Source organism: Limulus polyphemus, unplaced genomic scaffold, assembly GCF_000517525.1.
Source record: "Limulus polyphemus unplaced genomic scaffold, Limulus_polyphemus-2.1.2 Scaffold1042, whole genome shotgun sequence".
Taxonomy (NCBI): Eukaryota; Metazoa; Arthropoda; class Merostomata; order Xiphosura; family Limulidae; genus Limulus; species Limulus polyphemus.
In genome coordinates this window covers 302,125-313,207 of record NW_013666652.1, presented here as the reverse complement: position 1 = coordinate 313,207, position 11,083 = coordinate 302,125, and positions in this window count along the sequence as shown.

Genomic DNA, 11,083 nt, shown 5'->3' with positions numbered 1-11,083 from the left:
TTTTGGAAGATCGTATTGTTCTCAGACGAATCAAGATTCGCTCCATTTTTGGACAGTGGAAGGATATGGGTCTGAAGAATACCTCACCAAGAGTTTTGGCTCAACAGATTGCAGCCAACTGTGAAGCATGGTGGTTTCAGCGTGATGGTTTGGGGAGCTATTTGGGTTGATGGGAGATCGAGCTTAGTGGAGTGCATTGGCAACATACATTTTGCGAAATACGTCGAAATATTGGAGGAAGGACTCTTGCCACTTTATTCCTCAGGTTTCGTGGACAAGAACACAACGTTGTTCCAGGGAGATGGAGCACCGTGTCACACCTCTATAAACACCCAAAAGTGGCAAGGAAGAAAATGGTATCCAGAAGTTGCCCTGGTCGAGCCAATCTCCTGGCATGAACCCCATCGAAAACCTCTGGCCCATACTCGACTGGCAAGACAAGAAACAACCAAAAAAAAAACAACTTCGAAGAGCGATCTACTCCAAGTTTTGAAGCAAGAGTGGACAAAAGTCCCACAATCTAAAATTGACGAGATGATTCTCACGATGCCCCAAAGGATCAACGAAGGCCAGGAAGCGAAAGGAAGATCTACTAGATATTAATTAAATTATAAATATATCAATTCATGTGAATATGACTGAAAAATTTGTTTATTTTTTCTGAAAAGGTGGTGTCTATTTACTTGTGACCACGCTGTGTATATCAGTCTTTGATTATGTCATTCTCACCATCGTTAAAATCAAGATATTCAAAAGTACCCACCTTATCTTTTATCCACATAGATTATATCAAATGACTTCTCTTAGCTTCTCCATTATAACACAGTAAACTTTCTATGTAGGACTTATATGCATACAGATTGTGAGACGAGGAAATGAACTTGTCATTCAGATGTACATTCACTTGAGAAAATAGAAAATGAAGCAGCAGGTTGACATGAACAAAGTTATCTTCATCCTTTTTTTTTTTTTGTAAATCCCATCAGGCTTGACAATCTTTGCTTTTACATGAAGATATGTTCGTGCGAGATTTAAATATTCATATCCTGATACCGATACAGAAAATAGATGTGTCCTCTGTTGGTCATTGAAGATAGAGGATAATATTCGGTTCACTGGCCCTCCTCAATGATGGTTTGTGTGGAGGGAAGAGAAAATAAGCCTAGCTCAGACTTTATACATTAACAGTACCTTTCATGTAGCATAAAAGTCATGATTACTTGTCAAAAAAAGTGTAGAGTCGATGTTCTTTGTCTCTTAGTTTTTCTAAACATGAGACCTTTCTGTTTCTTCTTTTTATTACATAAAGCATCTCAACCCAGATTCTGATCTCCATGAATTATTCAAAGTTTTCCAGCATCAACAAAATATTTTCCTTGTACGACATCTGATGCTAAATTCATGCCTGACTGAACAGCTAATGCTGTTTTTCAGGAATGGTATAGCTTAATGAAACAAGTTACTCAACATGTCTCCCAATCTGTGTCCCCTTTGCCATTCACTACCAGACTAAAGTAAATCGTTTCCCACTTGGTAATCTTAATAATAAAGTTATTGATAACATGAAATTCTCATGTTTACGAAGATGAGGCATTATGATCACTCTTCCTTGTTCAAATGAGATAGGTCGTCCAATGTTGTCCTTTATATCAACCTCTATGGTCAGAAATTGTTGCTTTGAAACGGGTTTGTATTGAGGATTTGTAAATGTTTCATTTGATCATGTCTCCATCCTGACCTTTAGCTTGTATGATTCATATCGGCAGTCTACATCCATCACCAACAATACTAGGTTCCACAGTATATGAGTGCTTATAGAGCGAATGAAGTCCACCATGCATGTTAACAGTATATGAAACTATAGTGGGCTATGTTATCATGAAATTATCAAATCCAAGTACTACTGATAGTTCAGGATCGAGTGTTATAGAGACTTCATAATTTACATTCACGCTTACTTTTCGGGTGAACGAATCATAAGTAAACATAAGTTCATTGTCAGTTTTAGGAAGTGTATCTTCTACTTGGTTTAAGATTCTAATAAAATATTTGGATTCTTTGTAATGACCTGGTCTAATATAATTTATTATGGTGGCAGAGTGAGACCCTGAAAAGTAATATAACGATCCTGTACCATCAGGCATGCTATGCGGATACTGTAATTCGACCTAGGCTACTTCCCACGAACCTTCAAGGTTGATAGATCTCGGAAGATGAATGATATAGTTCGTCACAGTATTATTAGCAAAATGATTCATAGAATTGTTACTAGATAATGTCACATACAACTGATCCGTGTTGAATAACGAGAAATAATTATATATATCACTTTATGATGGCAGGTGATTCAGATCTGTTTGAGGGATCCAGCTATTAAATTTATCAGTATATCCTTGCCATTTTACAAACCTTTGTTTGTTTTAATTCCTTCCTCGTTCACGTAATATTTCTTCTATAGTGTAGACGTTATTGAGAGAATTTATAACTTTGTAATTCAGATTCATAAAATATTCCATTTAATTTTTCTCCGAGATAGTCTTGCAGTTTATACACTGGTAGATTTCCCTCTGTTCTCTCGTAAATATTTTATCTGTCCATCCAGTCATATAACCTTTGTTAAATTGATGCTTTACTTTACTATTACGTACTTGATCGTCTACTTTGAACTGATATGTTACTTTACTATGTAAATGTTGGAAAGTGTTTTCTACACCACAGACTGACTAGAGTGATTAACATCTACTGATCTCATTTTAATGCTGTGATGATACGATTGATTATAGGCATTGACCAGGTGTTTCAAAACAGTGATATATTTATATGTTCCATGATCAGTAAAGTAGTGCCGCTACACGTGTCTGGACCTCAGGGGAGGGATGGTAGGAGTAGAAACAGTGATGTCACTAGAGAGAATTACATCATAGTTCTAAGAATTGGAACCAGAGTGCACTGGCGACATGCAATTTTGTCATCAGAGAGTGCGTTGCTAGGTTGCCTGTCATAGCCGCGTAGCAATGCATCCTCTCTGGTGAGATCACTGCATGGCACCAGCGCCTTCTGGTTCCACTTCGTTGAACTATGATGTAACCGTCTCTGGTAGATCATTATCTCTACCCCTTCCCTCTCTCCCCGGAGGTCGACACACGTGTAGCGGCCTTTGGCGGTGCATCGGAAGTAACCACCTAATTACTTACCTGAGAGTTAAGAACGTGTGGATGATCAGATCTTTTAAAACGTGCATGGTCTGCTAGATGTAGTATCAATAGAACACCATAACTCGACAACGTTAATAAGAAATATCAATTCGTGTCTATTTTTCAACAGTTTCTTATTATTCAAAAACCCGATATCATAGTTATGAACTTTGGATGTTTTCTCTGAAACAAATAAATAAATAAAAAAGTAATATAATTGTTTTATTCAATAATTTGAACTGAACAGCTCTTCTATTTGAAAGACAGGATACATAAAGTCTGTCCATTCGGATTTTGCATTTGAAAATATAAGTCAAGTAAAAACAGCAAGGGACTTTCAGAAAGAGGGATCTTGAGCAAAGCATAAACAAATCCATATTAAAAGATCACGATCCTACATTCAAATATCAAGTTATCAGAGATACATGTATAAATTCAGAATTATTATCAAGAAATATACACATTAGACCAAATATACCTATATTTACTGTATCCATTATGTGTTCCAATTTTCATTAGTTACTAAATCATATTTTCTTTAAACATAGTCGCCTAAATAAGTGTGCTCACAAGTTTCTTACCAAATTTTCATTTGCTTGAACACACCAAAATCAAAATAAGAGTTATTTAATAGGTAAAGCCGAGCGAAGATAACTGATTAGTGTGCCGGACTATGAAGCTTAGATTCTGTAGTTTGCGTCCCGTTACCGATCCCCTAAAAATCACGCTCTGAACTCTGGGGCCATGGATTAAGTCCCACTATTCGGTCAGACAAAAGTAGATCAAGAGTTGGTAATGACTGCTGGGTGCCTTCCGTCTAGTCCATTACTTCAAAATTAGGGATGGCTAACGCAGATAATTATCTTGTAGCTTTTCGTGAACTCAAACAAACAAGCAATAGTTTTGCTTTATAGTAGTAAGTTAGAAAAGTATTTAAACTTGGCTAGTTATTTATTAAGAGTTTCTCATTTACATTCATTTCGTGCAAGTTTATAAGAAAAACATATTCTTGTGTTGTTTTAGATTAATATTGTTAAAAAATGACGATAAAACAAAATAGAATGATTTGGAAAGAACATATAAATCATAAACAAAGTTCAGGTGTAACAAAGTATATGCAAATATTTCATGTGAAAACGACTTCACAAGAATCAACTGATCGTTAACAGATGTAACAGGTTCTTCTTGGCTTTTAAAAATTATCAATTAAATTGTTTCTATATAGTCAACAAGGAGTCTGTGTGTTATCTTTCATGATTATTTAAGAATAATTCAAATAAATGTTAGAAAACCTAAAAAAAAAGAAGCAAGATATCTTCATGTAATGAGTTAACAATAAGCCACAAATAACTTTTAAAAACTTAACAGAGTAAATAATGAGTCTCTTGCAAGTTAAGATATATTATTATTACAGAACAACAAGTTTCAATACTTTCCATATAAACTTCTTGTTCTGCAATAGTGGATCTTCACTTTACATGATATTGTGTATTTACCTACTATTAGTCTGATGATAATTTCCCCTAAAGGGGGCCGACGGTCGCTAGGAGGAGTTACTTGTTTAAACCACTCCCACCAATATACAGTTGTGTGTCGACTGTCAGTCAGCCAGTAGATACTAAAATGACGCCACATAAAGGACGCTTAACGTTGCAATTTGTACTATCTAAACGTCAGTAAAACATGTGTATATCATAGCTCACGAGAAGAATTGTGCACTCTGTAGGCTATGATACAGCACGACATACGTACTTCAAAAGCAAGAAATAAAAATATTTATTACTCTTTATTTTGGTTTTATTTACTCTTGAAAAAGGGAGATTTATATCTCTAAGTCAAGGAGTTTTAATAAGTTCGTTGACACATAAGAGTCATAGCATAAAAATCCAAATTTTATTTTTCTAAGAAAACCATTATGTTATAGGGTTGGAATTTTATATGAATTATTGGAGGGCCATTTTGCTAAAATTACAAATAATATAATTTATTTTCAATATTTTGATTTGAGTTCGAATTCTTTGATGCTATAAACTGTTCAAAATATCTTTGGGGAATTTAGTTAACCACAATATTTCTAATTGAAGAATATTTTTTCATAATTTTTGCTAGAAACTCTTTAAAAGCTTGGTGTGTAATTGTACTTCACGTTTGTTTGTTTGTTTTGAATTTCGCGCAAAGCTACATGAGGGCTATCTGCGCTAGCCGTCCCTAATTTAGCAGTGTAAGACTAGAGGGAAGGCAGCTAGTCACCACCACCCACCGCCAACTCTTGGGCTACTCTTTTACCAACAAATTGATCGTCACATTATAACGCCCCTCACGGTGAAAGGTCGAGCATGTTTGGTGGGACGGGGATTCGAACCAGCGGCCCGCATATTGCGAGACAAGCGCCCTAACCACCTGCCCATGCCAGGCCACGATAGTTATTGAAGGATATTGTTATTGATTTTGAAATGTACTTTTGGAATATTGTATTTGCTGTATTTTTTTTTATTTTTTTTTGCGGTGGGGAGGGGGTTAGGATTTTTATTTGTGGTTCTTTTCCTGGTTTCATTATTATTGATTTATTAATATTTATGATTAATTGTTTATTAATATTGATGTGAATAAGTGTTGTTATTGTGAATAAATTGATTTTTGTTGTTGAACCCTGATTGTAACAGTGTGTTCATTTTATACTGTTACAAAACATCATAGTTAATTGAAGAATTTGGTACTGCCATCATAATAATTTTGACTCCAAGCCTAACTTCAACAGGGAATTCACAAAACATACAAGTATATTATTGAGTCTTTAAAATACGATGCTACAAGCCACGAGTAATGGAAGATGGAAGAATTGAGAGGCCTCTTGAACTAGATGATGTTGGTATCATTAGAGATGGAGAGCCCACTATTACTAATCTCTCCTTGACAATATGATTACAGTTACATTGCGAGTCTGTAACATGTACTTCCATAACAATTTGATTGGAGCACAGGAGTTGTTTTGAGGTAATTGCAAAAACTACATTTACAACATTAACTCAGAGAATAATAAATAATTCACACCTTTATGGGAATTGGATATTTCTGCCACAGATCTATATTATGTATTATTAACCCTTACCATAATCATGATTTCTAAATGACTTAACTAAAATTCATAATAATTACACTCCTCTAGCCTAATCTAGTTCACATCGTTACAGTTGTGGTTCAAGGTACTGATGATATAAATAGCCTCGACCATTGCTATGTCTGTCGAACCCAAGTCGGCCTTTTGAGCCCTGGTTGTAGGTAAAAGGCCTTGTGGGAACCAAATATAGCAGATATAATGTGGCTGACATATTAAAACGTTCGTCTTTGCTTTCACTCATAAGTTATGAGAATTGCTAATGCAGTTTTCTCCCGTTGACGCTGTTGTTGCTTAAACTGCTTTGGATACAAAAAGTCTAGATTGGTGGTTTGTGAGCTCTTCTAAATGATAGTACACTTATTTTAAGTAAAAACAATAACAAATAATTAGTGTTAAAAACAAATATATAAATAGCATTGTGTTATTAATCCTTACAGTAATTCTGATTTTTAAATTTTTAATAATCACACTTGATTACGGAAATAGCACCTAGCCCACAATGTCTGTAGTATCCCAGCTGAACACTGATATTAAGTGAAAACCCTCGACCGCACGCGGTATAGCAGAGATGGTGTGGTTATCATATGATTATGTATTATTTATTTTTATTTATCATTTGTTGCTTTCCTTCAAGTTTTTAGAATTACTTGTTTGATTTTCTTCCATTGATGCTAAGGTTACTTGAGTCGCTTCGAATACAAGAATACTAGTTCGCTGTTTCTCTGGATCTTCTGAATGATAGTAAATTCAAGTAAAAATAATAATTATGAATGATCAGTTTAAAATATAATTAAATAAATAATTGTGTTATCAGTCCTTATCGTAATTATAATTTATAAAAGACTTAAATAAAATTTATAATAATTACACCTCACTTACTTAATCTAGCTCATACCATTACGATTGTTCACGCAGTTGACGAACAAATACTGCTCAGAACACGGGATACGACAGACATAGCTCACAATACCAGGGATCACGAGGCCGGCTGTGGTCTAAGCAGTATTTATTCATCAACTGCGTGAACATCGGGGATACGACAGACATAGCTACAATACCAGAGATCATGAGGCCGGTTGCGAAAGACCTCGTAAACACATGTAGTGTGGTTGACATATTACATATCCTTCTTTCCATTCACTCATAAGATCTTAGAATTACTAATATGGTTTTCTTCCATAGACGTTGAGGTTCCTTGACTTGTTCCGGATACAAGGAGAGTAGCTTGCTGGTTTGCCAAATCTTCTGAATGATAGTAAAATTAATTCAAGTAAAGTAACAATTGGGACTAAATAAATAAAAAAGTAATATTGTGTTATTAATCCTTACAAAAATTCTGACTTTTAAGGGACTTAGATAAAGGCTTAACATGGCCTGGTGTTTAGGGCACTACACCTGAAAACAGAGAGTGATTGGATCCAAATCCGTCATTGAACATGTTTGGTCTTTCAGCTATGGGAACATTATAAAATGACTGCCAATCCCACTATATGTTGAGTAGCCCAATAGTTGATTTTGGGGGTGTTGAGTAACTGCCTTTCCTCTAGTCTATAACCTCAAAATTATGGATGAATAGTGCATATAGCCCTCAAATAGCTTTGCACAAAGTTCAATAAATAAATAAAATTAAATAATAGGTTGAACAGTTGCCAAGTTTTTTTTTATATTTAAAGAAGGATGACGTTTTGAGCTAGTGCTTACAACCAACTTGTAATCTGTATGATCTTACGAGGAGTGCTAGCTCGAAACGTCATCCTATGCGGTTTTAACTATATTTGTCTTTTCAAGAAATAAACAGACAAATAAAAAATTATAATAATTACAATTCTCTTTCTTAATTAATCTATTTCATAACCATTACTGTTGTTGTTCATGCAGTTGATGAAACAAATAGTCCCTAGATCACTGCGGTGCCTGTCATATCTTAGTAGTCCCTAAATCACTGCGGTGCCTGTCGTATCTTAGCTGATTTGATGACCCCTTGTATTATACAGGAGGTCTCGTAGGCACAGGATATGGCAAATATAGTGTGACTGACATATTACATACTCTTCTTTCTTTACACTTAGACGTTCTTAGAGCCACTAATGCAGTTTTCTACAATCTAATGTTTTGGTTGCTTAACCAGCTCAGAATGCAAAAATACTAACTTGCTGGTTAATAAAGGTAATCCAAGGAAACATTGTACTGAAAATTATTGCATTAAAAATATATAAATCAATAAAGTTCAATTATTAATTTATACAGTAATTCTGATCAGCAAATGAGTTAAATAGACCTGATGAAAATTACACTTTCACTTAATCTAGCTCACACCATAACTCATTATTCTACCCGTCTGTTTGAATTCTTTACTCTGCAAATGTTCTCCTATCGTTACTCTCATCTGTCAGTAGTTAGTGCGATTGTTCAGCAGCAGAAGATGCCGCCTGAGGGTTGCATAATTGTTACGTAATAGACACCAGAGGGCGATGACGTCCACGAAGTGGCACTACAAAGTGTGTTGCTAAGATTATGGTTTCCTGAAGTGACACAAGAGGATGCTGCTGTCTCCGGGATAGGTGATATCACAGGGCTTGTTACTATAGACAGATGGTTTTACTAAGCATATTGTGTGTGTTTCACAAAGGTAGATGGTGTTTTTATAGACTGACAATGTTACTGTACTTTTGTAGGATTGCATACAGATTTCAATTTATCTCAACATATGTTTGTAGTTTTCATTTATATAATTGCATACGTTTTATATGGGCAGATTGTGTTACTAGGTGGATCGTATTACTAAGGTTCTATAGGCAGATTATATTACTCGGCAAATTGTGTTACTGAGATTAGTACTGCTATGGCGGATGGTATTTCTATAAGTATAATAATTTTTTTAATCTAAAAAGACAAGTAGGGATCAATATATACTTACCTAGCTATAGTAATATAGAAAGTTTCAATGCTACAAACAGTACTGAAACAAGAATGTTAAGACTACAAAAATGTAGTTATTTAAAACTTAAGAGTGGCTCAGTTTTCGCATTTTTGACTTTCTTGTTTCAAAATCATTGCGTTTACTTCTTTCTTGTATATCAATATATACTTACCTAGCTATAGTAATATAGAAAGTTTTAATGCTACAAACAGTACTGAAACAAGAATGTTAAGACTACAAAAATTTAGTTATTTAAAACTTAAAGTGGCTCAGTTTTCGCATTTTTGACTTTCTTGTTTCAAAATCATTGCGTTTACTTCTTTCTTGTATAGATATTCTGTGATGAAGAGACTAGTAACATGCAGACTTCCCAAGGGGTCAAACATACATCTAACAAGAAAAAGGTAAGTTTTCAACACTTATTCAGAATTAATTATTCACTTATTGATTTCATTTCCTTTACAGAATTATATTAATTAATATATTTTATCGATGTCTACACTTATACAGATACTCATTTAACAGGTGTCTGTTAAAAAGTCTCCACAAAGAAGATAGAGAATTTATTGTTAAAAAACAACAAGGAATAAGAGAGTTAAAAAGTACAATGCAATTGCTACAACATACAACAGATTATTTAATCCTAAATCAGCCACTTACATATATCATGAACTTTCTCAATCAGAATATTCAAACCATAATGGATGAAACAATAAGTCATTTAAACAAGAGATAAAGTTAAGGGTTGTATTTATTCTAATCTTTTGGATAAACCAAACACTTGTTTACAAAATAAGGAACTGTTTTCACCTGATATGATCTTAATCAACATCGTAAAAGTCCATCAGAGTAAAAAGGGCATACCATCATACGAGTCTTTCAAAACTGAGGTTATTATCGTGTTTGACTTGAAAAGTTATCAGTTATTTCTATAAAGAATAATGGTGACCTTTGCTGTGCTAAGGCTACAATAATAGCCTTAGCATCCGTCAGAAAAGATCCCAAATATAAATATATTAGTCATCAGCAAAGATCACTACTTACACTTTTTCTTCACAACAGAGTATGGAAACTTTATTTAATTCAAAAACATGCTTAACTATCATGGACGTTTTTCAAATTTGGTACACTGACAGACCTTTACAACTTACAGTTAGGTGAAAAATGTGGTCTAAATATGTCACAAGTGCAAGGCTATTCAACAAAAAACGCTCATGTTTGATCAAAATTTTGTGCACGCCTACCTAGAAAGTCTCATTAGCTATTGGTCTGAAATTTTTACAACAGGTTAAAGATAGAAAATTTTAGTTTTTTGTCATTCGGATTAAAGATGGCTGATTTAGAGTAGCAAAACTATAGGGTGAAAGAACGTGCAGATACATAAGTATTGGTTAGGCCAAGCAAACTAGATTAGCAGTTTCTATCGCAAGTTTTCAAAAGAATCATACCGATGGATGGTTATTATTTATTATTCCTTGCCAACTTTTTAGCAAAAATTTGTTAAATTCTATGGAATTCTCCTAATCAAAAAGCAGCATTTAGCATCACATCATATTGGCTTAAACAATTAGCGTAAATAATGACGCTTGATATGGCTGTACCTAGTACATGTAGGTGGTGACAAGACATTTTCATGGTGTTACTTTAAAGGAAATTATTAATAGTTTTAAAGAGGAAAAACTACCACAATATATTTGAAAGAATCTGGTTGATTTTTTAAACCATAGGTCTGTTCCAAATAATAGGGATGCAATTCTAAGGCTAATGTTGGTTACTATTGAGTGTCAGTTTCTTACTTATTGTGGTTTGTTGGTGTGTATTGACAAGAAGTCATGATATCTAATAAAAACT